Consider the following 12,187-nt stretch of genomic DNA (forward strand, 5'->3'; position numbering starts at 1 on the left):
AAGTGATATAATTAGAGTAATCATAGCTAATGGTTAAATAAGGCTGTGAATTGCATCTATGGTGCTGTTCTGGATTCTTCGATGCCCTGGGTTTAATCACACTTAGCTGAATCTTAAGAGCAGAAGCTGAAGAGAAATGGAATGTTCCCCATGTAGAGCTGATGACCTGATTGTGCAACAGCTCAAAAAGATTAAAATTCTTGCTGAAAGCCCAGCCTGCATTTATTATAATGCATTTATTGCAATAGCACTTTGATTTTTACTGTATCATCTGAAAACATTTTGGAATTAGAAAAACCTATAGAAGAGGTTGAGGGGCAGAAATATAACTCTTCAGCTTGCGCAGTTTCAGGAGATGTTTCTGCCCTGAGGTCCTGCCTTGTGGCCACCACCTGGTATGCAAGGTGAGAACTGGAGCTGCCAAGCAAACCTATGGCAGGGAGGGTGCTAGGGACATGGAGAACATCTTGAAGATGGTGAAAGTATCTTCCCCAAAACCTGTTAGATCAATGCCACGAGCCGGGAGGGAAATGCTTTGGATACCTGGAGGCAAGTCTGTAATGATTCTGAGCAGTCTTTGCAGCAAACCAAATGGCCACAGCAGAGTCCAGAGAAAAGAAGGTATAAGAGAGATACTTTTTAAACATTTTAAGTGAGCTCAAAATGCCAATTTTTGAGCTAAAAATTAAATGTATGGATTTTTTTTCCTACCTAAAGCACTCTTTTGATTTGATTTATTTATACTGTTTGCACTCATGTATCTTGTAATGTTGAGTTTCTCTGCTGCTTGATGTAAACACCGGGCGACGTCTCGGTTGTCGTATCAAGAGTGTTGTACTAAAAATGAATGTGTCAACATGAATAAACCTAGAAAAATTCAAGATAATTGTACAAGTAGCTTCCATTACAGCTCCAGTTGACTAAACTAATAGTAAATAAGAACACCATGATGGAAACATTGAGCTGTACAGTGCAGAAAATACAAAAAAAAGCTAAATTATTACTAGCTTTTTAAAATTATGGGAGCTGAAGGAGGTGCAGCAAGTGTTGTTTTTCACACAGGATTGTGGGCTTTTAGCTGACTGGTAATGTGTTTTTTGGGCGTTCAGCAGGGCCCTTGGGGACCCGTGTACCCGAGGTGGGTTTGTGTCCCAAGCACCTTTGGCAGCACCCAGCGCCTTCACTCTGTTTTCACAAGGAGAACACACTTTCCAACAGTTTGTTTTCCTCTTTTCTCTGGGATGTTTTACCTGTCACTGCAAACCTCAAGTGCTTCAAAGTACAGAAAATTGGAGCGCCTTCTTATGCTTTCTAACCTGGATAACTATTCCATGTCCTTACAGAAAAACATAATGTACAGAATTAATCATATCAATGACCTTTAGCTACAGTGTCTGTAGTATCTGTGGTATCATGGCCCATGATGTTGTGAACATCAGTGAAGAATCATTGAAAATTTGACATCACATTACAACAGTGAAACAAAACCTGGCTCCTGAAGAAGGAAAATGGAACTGTATCGGCTGAAATTTGTGACGGCCTTTGACCATAATCCACCACCAAAAGTCATATGCCTGTCCACTGAGTTTAACCCTATTGTAACGAGATCCAAACCCCAGCCTGCAGAATCCAAAAGAACAATGAGGGTAAGTTAAATAAAGCTGCTTCTGCCTTTTCCCCCAGGGGCTGCTGGTGCAAAAGTGCTGGAGTCACCTGAACTTCTACTGCAGAGCAAAACCAGGGTTGAGCAGCTCACAGAGCATCGCAAAAACTATCTGTAGCTACCAATACTGTCATTACAAGGGCCCCTTCAACCTGTCAGGTTTAAAAAAAACCACAGGAGATAGGAACAAACTTCCAACAGATGTAGCTGTCATTTAGGATTAAAGCAAAAAAACGGTGGTAAAAAAACCTTATGATATGTGCAATCACGCTTGTTTCTACCAAAGCAAAAGTGGCAACATCTCTAAAATATTTCAGTTAAAAAGTTAAAAAAAAACAAGTTCACCACCAATAAATAAATCAAGACACTGAGTAGGACAATATGTCCACACATACATCCTATAAGCACCTCAAAGCCCTGTCTTCAAGGACCAATATTGGCTCCAAGAAATCATTTACTTTCCTTTTCACAAAGCGTGCTGAAACATGAAATCATAAATCCTCCTTCTGACAAGAGAAAACTAAACCTGCTCTGGAAGTGAGAGAAGCAGGGGACTGGAATGGTAAAGAAAGCCCAGGACATAAAGCAGCGTCGAGTCTGGGCAGGGAGAGCTGCTGGAGTCCCTGGCCTGGGATCAAGCACAGCAAAGACAGTTGTTTTAGGAAAATAACCCCATTTCAAACCAAGCAGCCATCCTACATAGCACAAATTAGTAGTGCTTCCAAAACCAGGCCTCCCGCTAACCTGGAAATAAAGTAATCTTCCCATATTCATCTGTACCGTGTCCAAGCACCGCACGAGTCCCCTCAGCTGTAAATGGTACAGGTAGCACCCTATGGCACTGGGGTGTTTTTCAGCTTCTTGGGACTGGAGAGGGTTGAATGAAGGGGCTATTGCATACACAAAATGGGGATAATTGCTTTCAGGTGAAAGAAGCATACAGTCACATCCAAAATCCACTTGTACTCAAGTAGAAGCAAGCTCTCTACATATATATATGGAGAAAAAAAAGCTTCATGGAAATATGTCTAAACTCTTGCATATTTTCCCTAACTAATAAAAAAAAATCATAACTTTTTTGTTTCATTTAGATTTTTGGAAATTATCTTTTGTTCTACATATATGGCTTTAAACCAGTTGTTTTTTTTAATGTTGTTTTACCTAATACCTTAACACTTGCATTAAAAGAAATGTAATTTTCAAATTACTGCTTCTGCCACACATTAGAATTCCTTCCCAGGTGAGTAAAATCCTAATTTTTTAAGAGCCTACCCAATTATTTGTATTTTAAAAATCATCTTGGCTAATCACTGACAGGCTGCACAGTACAAGAATTCAGTTGAGTGTGTATTTTTTAAAAGTACTATATAATCAAACCATTTAACCAAGCATTTTATATGTCTCAGGACAAAACAAACCCCTGTCAATAAAATTACAAGGCATATTGCAATCTACAACAGATGCTTTATTGAATTTTTTAAATATATTACTCTATTAGCCTCAGTTCATGTCACTGTAACACTTCAGGTGAAACCTTCTTAAATGAACACCAGATAAAGGATGGACCTGTTGCAGCAATAGATTTACTGTTATGGATTTAAGAGGTCTCCACTGTATTCACATTACTTTATTACCATTTAGCACATTCTAATTAAAAAGACTTCTTCCCCTTGCCTTCTTCCCTTGCGCATTTTGAAGTGATTTAATTGTAAAGAGAAAGAGCAAGCGACAGATCAAAAGAAAATGTTAGACTATAAATTACCTGCTTCTCTGGACATATGGACTATTCATTAAGTACGAGGTTGAATGCTAGTGAAACTCCGTGCCTGTCAGATACGCTGATTCACCCAAGCCATTTCGCACGACATGGAAGACATTCCCATGCTGTGATTTAGGGAATTGCTTCTCAAGCGGAAGCTCCGGTTCCCAGAGGCTTTCCAACCGCATCTGTGCTGGTACAGCAGACATAGCACAACTCACTGGGGTCACTCCTGTTTTTAAATCCTAAAAAAAAAAAGGGAAAAAATACTTTGGATCACATCTCAAGAAGGCAGGAGAAATAGTCAAAAAAATTGCATGGAATAGAAATGAGAGATGGATGGACTTTCTCCTGCAAAGACTCAAGTCTAGCTATATGGAAGTAGCACCAGTGAAATGCTGGTTTCCCTCATCTGAAAGTCTCCCAATCGTTAAAGGCAGCCTGTGCCCAGCAGTGGTTTTGTTTCACACTGACAAGGCAGGGAAATTGCATTCATTCCAATGGAGTTGGAGTTGCAGAAAAATACAGCTGTACTGACAGCCTGAAAGGGTGTTAATGGGAGAGGGGGTAACCGATGCACTTTTGTATGTTGGGAATGATCTGTGGTTAAAAGGAAGCACAGAACTGTGTTGGACATACAAAGTTGGAAAGTGCCTATATTAATAATGCTACATTTTATTATTTATTTTTTGCAATATTTATGCAAAATCTGCAGTATGTTAAAACTGTCCTTATTCACGGGTAAAATCCTGAATACTCACTGTTGGCTTTTTTTCTTTTTTTAAATGTTGATGATTCTTAACATTCATAAAAATAAGAAGCCAATTTGCAGTGGACTGATCCTAGCAAAACCCTGCCAGAACCAGCTTAGCCCTCTCAGCGGAGCTGAGTGAATGCCATTTAGCATCCTCCAGCAATCCTTAGCACTTCCCAGGCTTCTTTTCAGCAGAGACTTGCCAGAGTATTTTGAACCACTTGCTTTTTTCTGACTTAGACAAACATCCTTTAGAAAACTAGATTAATGCTACTTCACAATGGAAAATGTTTATGACCCTGTTCATTATTACTACTCGGATCATCGTTCACATCATGAATAAAGATGTGGGTTATTGCTCCTGGAAATATATTATGCTGCTCTTTAAAGCTACCTTTACTTACCAAAGCAAGCAGCTACAGTGTCCGAAATGCAAAAATAGTCTCTGAAAGGTGGTGTCCAACCTGTGCTGATGACCCAGGTCCAACAGTGTCCTTCACTTTGCTGGTGCGGAGCTCGCTTTGCTCGATGTGGAGTTGAGATTGGATCATCATAACTAAGAATATAAGAATACAGATTAATGAGGCCGATTGTACCTCAAAATGTTTTTTTGCTGGGTGGGGTGAAAAGCACACAGTTAAAATTTGTTTGGGTTGTTTTCCTACATAGCTCACTGAAAGAAAATTCCCTTCTGTGATAGAAGAAGACGAACTTGTTTCACAGAATCACAGAATGTCAGGAAGGGACCTGGAAAGCTCATCCAGTGCAATCCCCCCATGGAGCAGGAACACCCAGATGAGGTTACACAGGAAGGTGTCCAGGCGGGTTGGAATGTCTGCAGAGAAGGAGACTCCACAACCCCCCTGGGCAGCCTGGTCCAGGCTCTGTCACCCTCACTGAGAAGAAGTTTCTTCTCAAATTTAAATGGAACCTCTTGCGTTCCAGTTTGTACCCATTACCCTTTGTCCTATTGTTGGTTGTCACCGAGAAGAGCCTGGCTCCATCCTCCTGACACTCACCCTTTGTATATCTGTGAACATTAATGAGGTCACCCCTCAGTCTTCTCCAAGCTAAAGAGCCCCAGGTCCCTCAGCCTTTCTTCATAAAGGTGATGCTCCACTCCCTTAATGTATGTATCAAACCAGTCATTTGGGGTATAATGAAGAATAGGGTGCCCAGTTTTAATTGGATATGCATGTCAGAGAGTAGACTTTAACTACTAAGCAGGAGTTCAGTTATAGAAATAGGGGTTATGACTGTCATTTTTGTGGAAAGCTCTGCTGATCAATCATGTTGTAGCAGGAGTCACCAGACAATTTTGTTAATGACAGTCTTAAGATTTTTTTGCCCTTTTTTTTTCTTCTCTTAGAGAAGGTAAAGCAGATTTTTTGTCTGGAAAACACCGCAGCATTGTTTGCTGTTCTTCAAAAGGCTCGTCCTTCAAGAGAAATTGTCAGATGGTTGAGAACTTGTTCTTTGATTTTTGTCTTCTGTCTTTCAAGGCAGTTCCCAGGACAGAGCAGCTTTCTGGGAACTGAACCGTGGTACGTGGGTTAAAGTTTTCAGAAGAATGCATTATGGATTGCTTGCATATGACTCCTTCCTATTATGAGATGGATGTGCATACGTACAAAGTTAAACTCAGACTATAGCCAGACTCTGCTTCACTGATTTCTCCTCCCCGAGAGCTACTCTCAGAGCCTCTAAGGGCAATTCCAGCCCTCAAATGTACATAACTTATTAGAATGACATTGGCCAATTAGTGAGAGCATAAATCTGAATTAAAAGATCCACTTCTAAAGAGTTTTGGTTTCTGACACTGATTGTGATCACCCTTGCTTTGTCATACCCCAAGAAGGAAATTGTGCTATGGTTTTGTTTGTATATATTTGATAATTTGTCTCATTGACAGTAGGTACTGAAGATTTACAGTGGTTGGAAAGATGAGGGGAGGAGCTGGCAGTTCACACTTCAATAGTCACAGCTACTAAACTTAAAATTCAAGCTACATTCCCATAAACCTGAAATATGAGGATGAAGAAGTGATTTGAATTTATGAAGAGGGAATAATGTTCTCCTCCTCTAAAACTCTCTTGCCGTTTGCTGTAGCTAATGATGGAAAGGTTTGTGAATTTACTTTGTGACTAAAATACAGATTTAACCAATTTCAGAACATCAGAGTTGGATGGCACGCAATAAGATGGAATTGTCAATTATCGCAATATATCTATAAAGACAGTCATTAAACAGCAGTGAAACTACAGATGGTTTGAAAGGTATCTAAACGTTTCTAAATTTAGCCCAATTAAAATAATAGACCAGTGTAAAAAAATAGTGGTTTAGGGAGTCTGAGGGGAAAAAAATGAGAATAGTGATCTAGCAGTCTGCGCTCTGTATAAATAAACTCTAAAGATTCAGAGACAAGAGACGGTAATTGAAGTCCATTAAAATCAATAGAGGAATAAAAACCAGACAGAAATAGAACAGGAAGGAAAACATGCCAAGGGACTTTCAAAGTACTGAGTGTACCAAGGGAGTTTCAAAATATCAAGTGCCCACCTGTAATTTTTACTGAATTAACAAAAGCTGGTGACGATCGAGAACTCAGGAAATCTTGGAAATCTGTCTGCTGATGATTTTTGGCCTGAAGTCCAAAGGACGTTCTGCCATTGACATCGCTCAGCCTGTGACTTCACCCCATCCCTCCGTTCTTTTTTACAAGGTTTGGACTGTAAATGAGTCGTAATGCTGGATCTTCCTGCAGTGCAGTATTATTGGATCTGCTGCATTTGCTTCATCTGAAAAAAAAAAAACAAAACAGCAAAACAACAGGGAAAAGTATTTATGTCTATCCTTAGGCTTGTAAATAAATACTCTGTGAGCACCCAATATCTCTATATATGTAATTCAGAGAATACTTGTTTCCACCCTGTCCTCCTGTTCCTTGTGGCTATGAGGGTCCTGATGGCCCTCACTGAAGTACGGGGACTATATATTATAACAGCAGTGCTGACCTTCCTGTTGTGTATTTGTGAGCCAGGCTTCAGCAGCAAAAGATTTTACTTTTCTCTGTGTTTTCCATCTGCTTTTTCAGCTTCAAGTGTCATTTTCAAGATTATTTTCCCATGTATGAATAATGCCATTTTTCTCATTCAGGAAAATTCATTTTTAAAGAACATGATTCTGTGTTGAAGCATTAAGAAAACATTAACTAGAATGAGATTTGTAAGATACAAATAAATGGGATTTTATTGCTACACCTTAGAGGATATTCTCCCTGATTTTCCTGATTCTTCTATTAAAATAACACAGAAGCAAAAAAAAGAAATCTACAGCATCCCCATGTAGTCATAATCTGAATTTACAGTGCTCTTGTACCCAGTTGACCCATTAGTGATTATCACTACAGCCAGATAGTGCTTATTTCAGGAAGAGCATCATATTTGATTATAAACTGTCAAATATGTATAATTTTAATATGCTATATTGGCCAGATTAACCAGTCCTTCCTCTTACAGTATAAGTAGCCTCATTTATACAGCACAAAATTAAGTTAAAGGAAAAAAAATGAAAGAGAAAATGGGTCAGTTTAATAGTCGGAAGGTTGTACAGCCTGTACCACTCATTCTGCTTCACCCGAGACAGGCTGCTGGGATAATTTTAACTCTCTCTGCCTGGTCAATGATGATGCAAAATACTGGCCAAATGCTGTACGCCTTGCTCATGCCAGCAGTCCCACCGAACACTGTTTTTTATAGCAGTTTCTATATTCCATCAGCCGAATGCCATGAAATGAGGTGGGATAGTCCATTAACTCCTTTTAGTGTAGGACTGATAAGTGAGCCAATTGATGGGCTGAATAGGGGGCTGGGAGGTTAGAAATGCACCTGATACTGAACCTTTGCAAAACAGCTCCAGTGAAAACGTTCGTTAATCAATAAACAGCAAAATGTGGTTTTTTCAGAGAAATATTTTTCCAATAAGAAATCACCCGCTAAAATGGCTGTCATAGGGAACACAAAAAGGCTGGAAGTTTTCCCATGTGGAGTGAGATGTTTGTATAAATTGGCTAATAAACAAAAGAAACAAGATTATTTGGCAGCCACCCTTAAAAGAAATTTTAGGCACATCCAGCAGAGATGATGTGTTACTGTGTCTGTGAGTGCATCCCTGGCTCAGAATTCTCTTTGCTTTCGTTTGATAGACTAATTAATTCCCATTTATGTTTAAGTAAATGGTTCTTCGTAGCATTCACTGCCTAAGTTCTTATAGGGTAAACATAAACAAAATTTATGGGTAACTCTAAACCCAAGTCGTTGGACTGCTGAGAGGACTGTCTTGAGATTTCAGCCTTCATTTTCTGACTTCTTAAGAAGTCCACAGTAAATAATGATGCTCAGTATATCAGCCTGATACTGCCTCTGCACATTAGCACTGCTTAGATGGTGTCCATAACTCTTGCAATGCTGAAACCTGCACTAAAGACAAGTACCATCATGAGGCTTTTCTCCCTCAATAAAAACATTTCCTTCAGTGAAGGCCTATAAGCCTGTATCAAAAGAACTAGTTTAACTAAATAGCCATTTGCTCAACATGCTTTGGGGAGCAGAAAGGCACAAGTTTCAGTGGTCTGACCTGCTTCTCTGTCTTTCTTTGCTGTCCTACAAAAAATAAATGCAAAAGTAGGTAATGCTTGATAAATGGACACACAAACTCGTATGTTTGTATTATCCTCATTAAGTAAACTGTTTTTTCAAACAGGAACGAAGTTTACTTTGGTAACTTGTAAATGCTCATTCTTAGATCTTTAGGCAAGGGCATAAAAATTAATACTTCTGAAAGAAAAAATCACAATTACTTAATTTTTCATCTATCATATCTAGGAATCATGTGCTGCCTCATCTTTGGCCAGATTTGGCCAAGTAAAGTGAGCATGGACCTGAGTAATGAGCACCGTGCAGGTGCAAGAAATCTGTGTAAGAAACAAAAGCAGGCGGGTATTTAAAAGACAGAAGCAAGCAAACAAAACTACATTTTCACTTAGAAAAGGAATTTTAAAAGGAAATGGGAAACAGGCTCTGAAATACCATTTTTTCTTAGCAGCCAGGCAGTTTTAGAGAGTATCCAGACTACAAGGGCATTAAAATTAAAATTAAAATGGAGCAATTTAACGAAGAGAACAAAACATTTCACGAGCACTAGGGCACATGTTTTACATAATGAAGAATTCAAAGAAAAAGGAGGGAGAGAATGAATTTTAAATACTGCTTTCAGTAGAAACTATCTTAAAGTCTCTAATCAAAAAACAAAGCCTTTAAAGAGCACAGCAATTACAGCTATCAAATACTCTATGTATTTGGGTTTTTTGCTCTTTTCCTTTCCTCTGAATCTTTATTTCTCCATTTCTTTTTCTTTCTACCTTACTTTCTTCTCTCTTGCACACACACACACACTCTGTCCCCTTTTCGTTACTTTTTCAGTGTTTGTTCTTTTTTCTTTTATTAAGTTATGTCTAGAAAACTTTAACAAATATTTGAAGTGAATGATGACATACTGAAAACATAAAATTCATTCCTCTTGAGATTTCTTAAAGTCTGTAATACAAACACTTTCTAAAAGTGTGTTTGGGTTTTGACTGTGAATAATTGTATTTAGGGTCTGCTTAGGTAACGTGACAAGGACATACCAAAGTGCTTTGGCATCAGGGTTCTCGCAACAAAATAAAATAGGAAATTATGTAGTTGAAAATCAGTTTGTAGCTGGGCTCCATTTGCTGGGACTGCAAACTTTGAAATGGAGTCTACATTTGTATCACCCTCAACAGCAACGGCATTACACAGGAGGTGTCTAGTACCCTGTTTTCCTGAAAATAAGACCTACCCTGAAAATAAGCCCTAGCATGATTTTTCAGATTTTTTGAGGATGCTCGAAATATAAGCCCTACTCCAAAGATAAGCCCTAGTTAAATCTCATTTTAAAAAGTCAAATTAAATAGTGTCCAGGCAGCTATACATGTTAAAAAAAGGTATCTTTTGGAGAAAAACTTAATATAAGACCTGTCTTATTTTAGGGGTAACAGGGTAATATAAATAAGCCCGTATTCAACCACTTTGCCAACAACAGTTACAACCAATAATTTCAACATCACAGACAGAGCATATAACCCTACAGCAAAAATCTGGGTGGTTTAAAATCATTATTCTTTAGTGTGCTTTTTTTTTAAGGTTTACATAATTTATCATTATAAACAGTTGGGCATTAAATTGCCTACATTAGAAAAGAATGATAAATAAGGCAGAAATCATTGTTTTATTTTATCCCCAGAACGTACTGAAACACCAAAATCATAAAAACATGAGAAGCTTTAAAATATCACCGCCCAATTTACTTAAGCAAAGCACATGAATAGTATGGATGGAAGGAGAAAAACTGCTGTTGCATAATTTACAATGTAAGGAAACACATGCACATTTCACTTTTCTCTGTTTTCCACCTGATACCGTGCTTTGTGAAAGAACACACCTTGCCAGACACACCTGAACGTCTTGACATCCACAAGATTGTCTACAGAAGATGCCGCAATGTCCTCACATGAAAACAGGTTCTGTTTTCTGCTATTATCGGGTAAGATAAGCTTTTTGATACACACTCCAGCTCCCAACAACATCGTTGATCTTGTTAACAGTATAAACGACTGTGAGGCAATGTGAAGCCTCCAAAATGATTAATGCCCATTGACATAATTTCCTTTTCAAGTGAAACCTTAAAAACATTTTAAAAGGCTGATATATTGAGCTTTTAAAAAGGCATTGCTGAAGACTAATTGTCCTCTATCACGTCTGCAGCTTCTAAGTCTTCTGAGCTGTTCATTTTCATGGAGATGTACATCAGAGAGAAAATTAAAGGTTTTAGGTTGAGCATGAAGATTATTAGATTGCAAATAATAAACCAAACGTGAGTGTCTGAATAAACTAAATTATTGGGACTTTCAGACACACCTACAAGAGTGTTTCTTTTATTACTAGTTCTACTGCTTCTAGTAATTCAAGATTTAACCGGAAAGAAAATAAATCCATTCCTTGAAAAAAACTTATTGTAGAATTAATTTAAAATAGAGCTTAAATGTTTGGCAAGAACCTTGGTATAATAAATTTTTACTACAAAAGTATCACTCTGTATCTTCCTCCACTGGGGAATTACTTAAAGAAAAATAATTGTATTGCTTTGGTGTTTTCTCAGGAGGCCTCCTCATTGCTGGTTCTTTTATGGTGTCTAGTGTCCCCAGAAGAGAATCACAGAAAATGACAGAAAAGTGGAAAAAAATGAGAAGGCGTTTTCTTTCCGCTTCTCTGGACTACACTTTACGTAAGATTCGCCTCAGTTTTTTCACCCGGGAATCATTTTCCCTCGGTTATCAATACTGACAATTTCACTCGTTTAGGAAAGACACGATTGGTTTTGACAGGTCATTGCGGAGGACTCACCAAATTGTGTGCGGCTCCCTGACTCTCTGCTCCGATTCCCATCCCAGAACATTAAATCTCTGCTCTTCTAGCAGGTCGGATGCCGTCGTCTTCTCCTGAAGAGATCAATTTCCTTGATGCCAGTAAATGAACGGATGAAGACACCTCTGTGTCAAAAATCATCGCTGGTTTCTGGTAGTTCACGCTAACAAGAGGAAGGAAGGTGGTGAGTGATTCCTACATTTAACCTTCACACATACACAGATGGGCCCAAGCGAAGGAAAATGCCACATAGAGCAAAATCGTAAAGGCAATATCAGAAAGACAAATGTTCCTGGTAGAAAATGATCTTTCACCACCAGGTCATTGGTTCAAACCCATTCAAAAGCTGCAAGAATGAGAAAGGTTAAAGGATTGAAGTTACTGGGAGCCCAAGGCTTTAAAAGAGTGTCCCTGTCTTCTCTATGTACTTACTTAAAAAGAAAAGATAAATAAGCAGCAACACCTAAGAGTACCTGGTAAAATTTTCAGTGGAACACAAAAAATGT

General features: G+C 38.5%; 1 long non-coding RNA gene across 7 annotated transcripts in view; it reads left to right on the forward strand.

The window, feature by feature from the left end:
* The first annotated feature begins 1,346 nt into the window (after positions 1-1,346).
* The window catches only part of LOC309441776, a 35,305-nt gene continuing 24,464 nt past the window's right edge, over positions 1,347-12,187 (forward strand). For 5 of the 7 annotated variants that reach the window (XR_014184462.1, XR_014184465.1, XR_014184466.1 and 2 more), the window contains exons 1-4: positions 1,347-1,646; positions 5,679-5,810; positions 10,692-10,800; positions 11,735-11,865. This is a non-coding gene — a long non-coding RNA (uncharacterized lncRNA). Of the gene's footprint in view, positions 1,647-5,678; positions 5,811-10,691; positions 10,801-11,415; positions 11,542-11,731; positions 11,866-12,187 lie in introns of all 7 variants that reach the window. The other 2 variants (XR_014184463.1, XR_014184464.1) reach the window with 2 other exon arrangements.

The sequence above is a fragment of the Streptopelia decaocto genome, assembly GCF_964273445.1.
Source record: "Streptopelia decaocto genome assembly, chromosome: 6".
In the NCBI taxonomy this organism is placed as follows: domain Eukaryota; kingdom Metazoa; phylum Chordata; class Aves; order Columbiformes; family Columbidae; genus Streptopelia; species Streptopelia decaocto.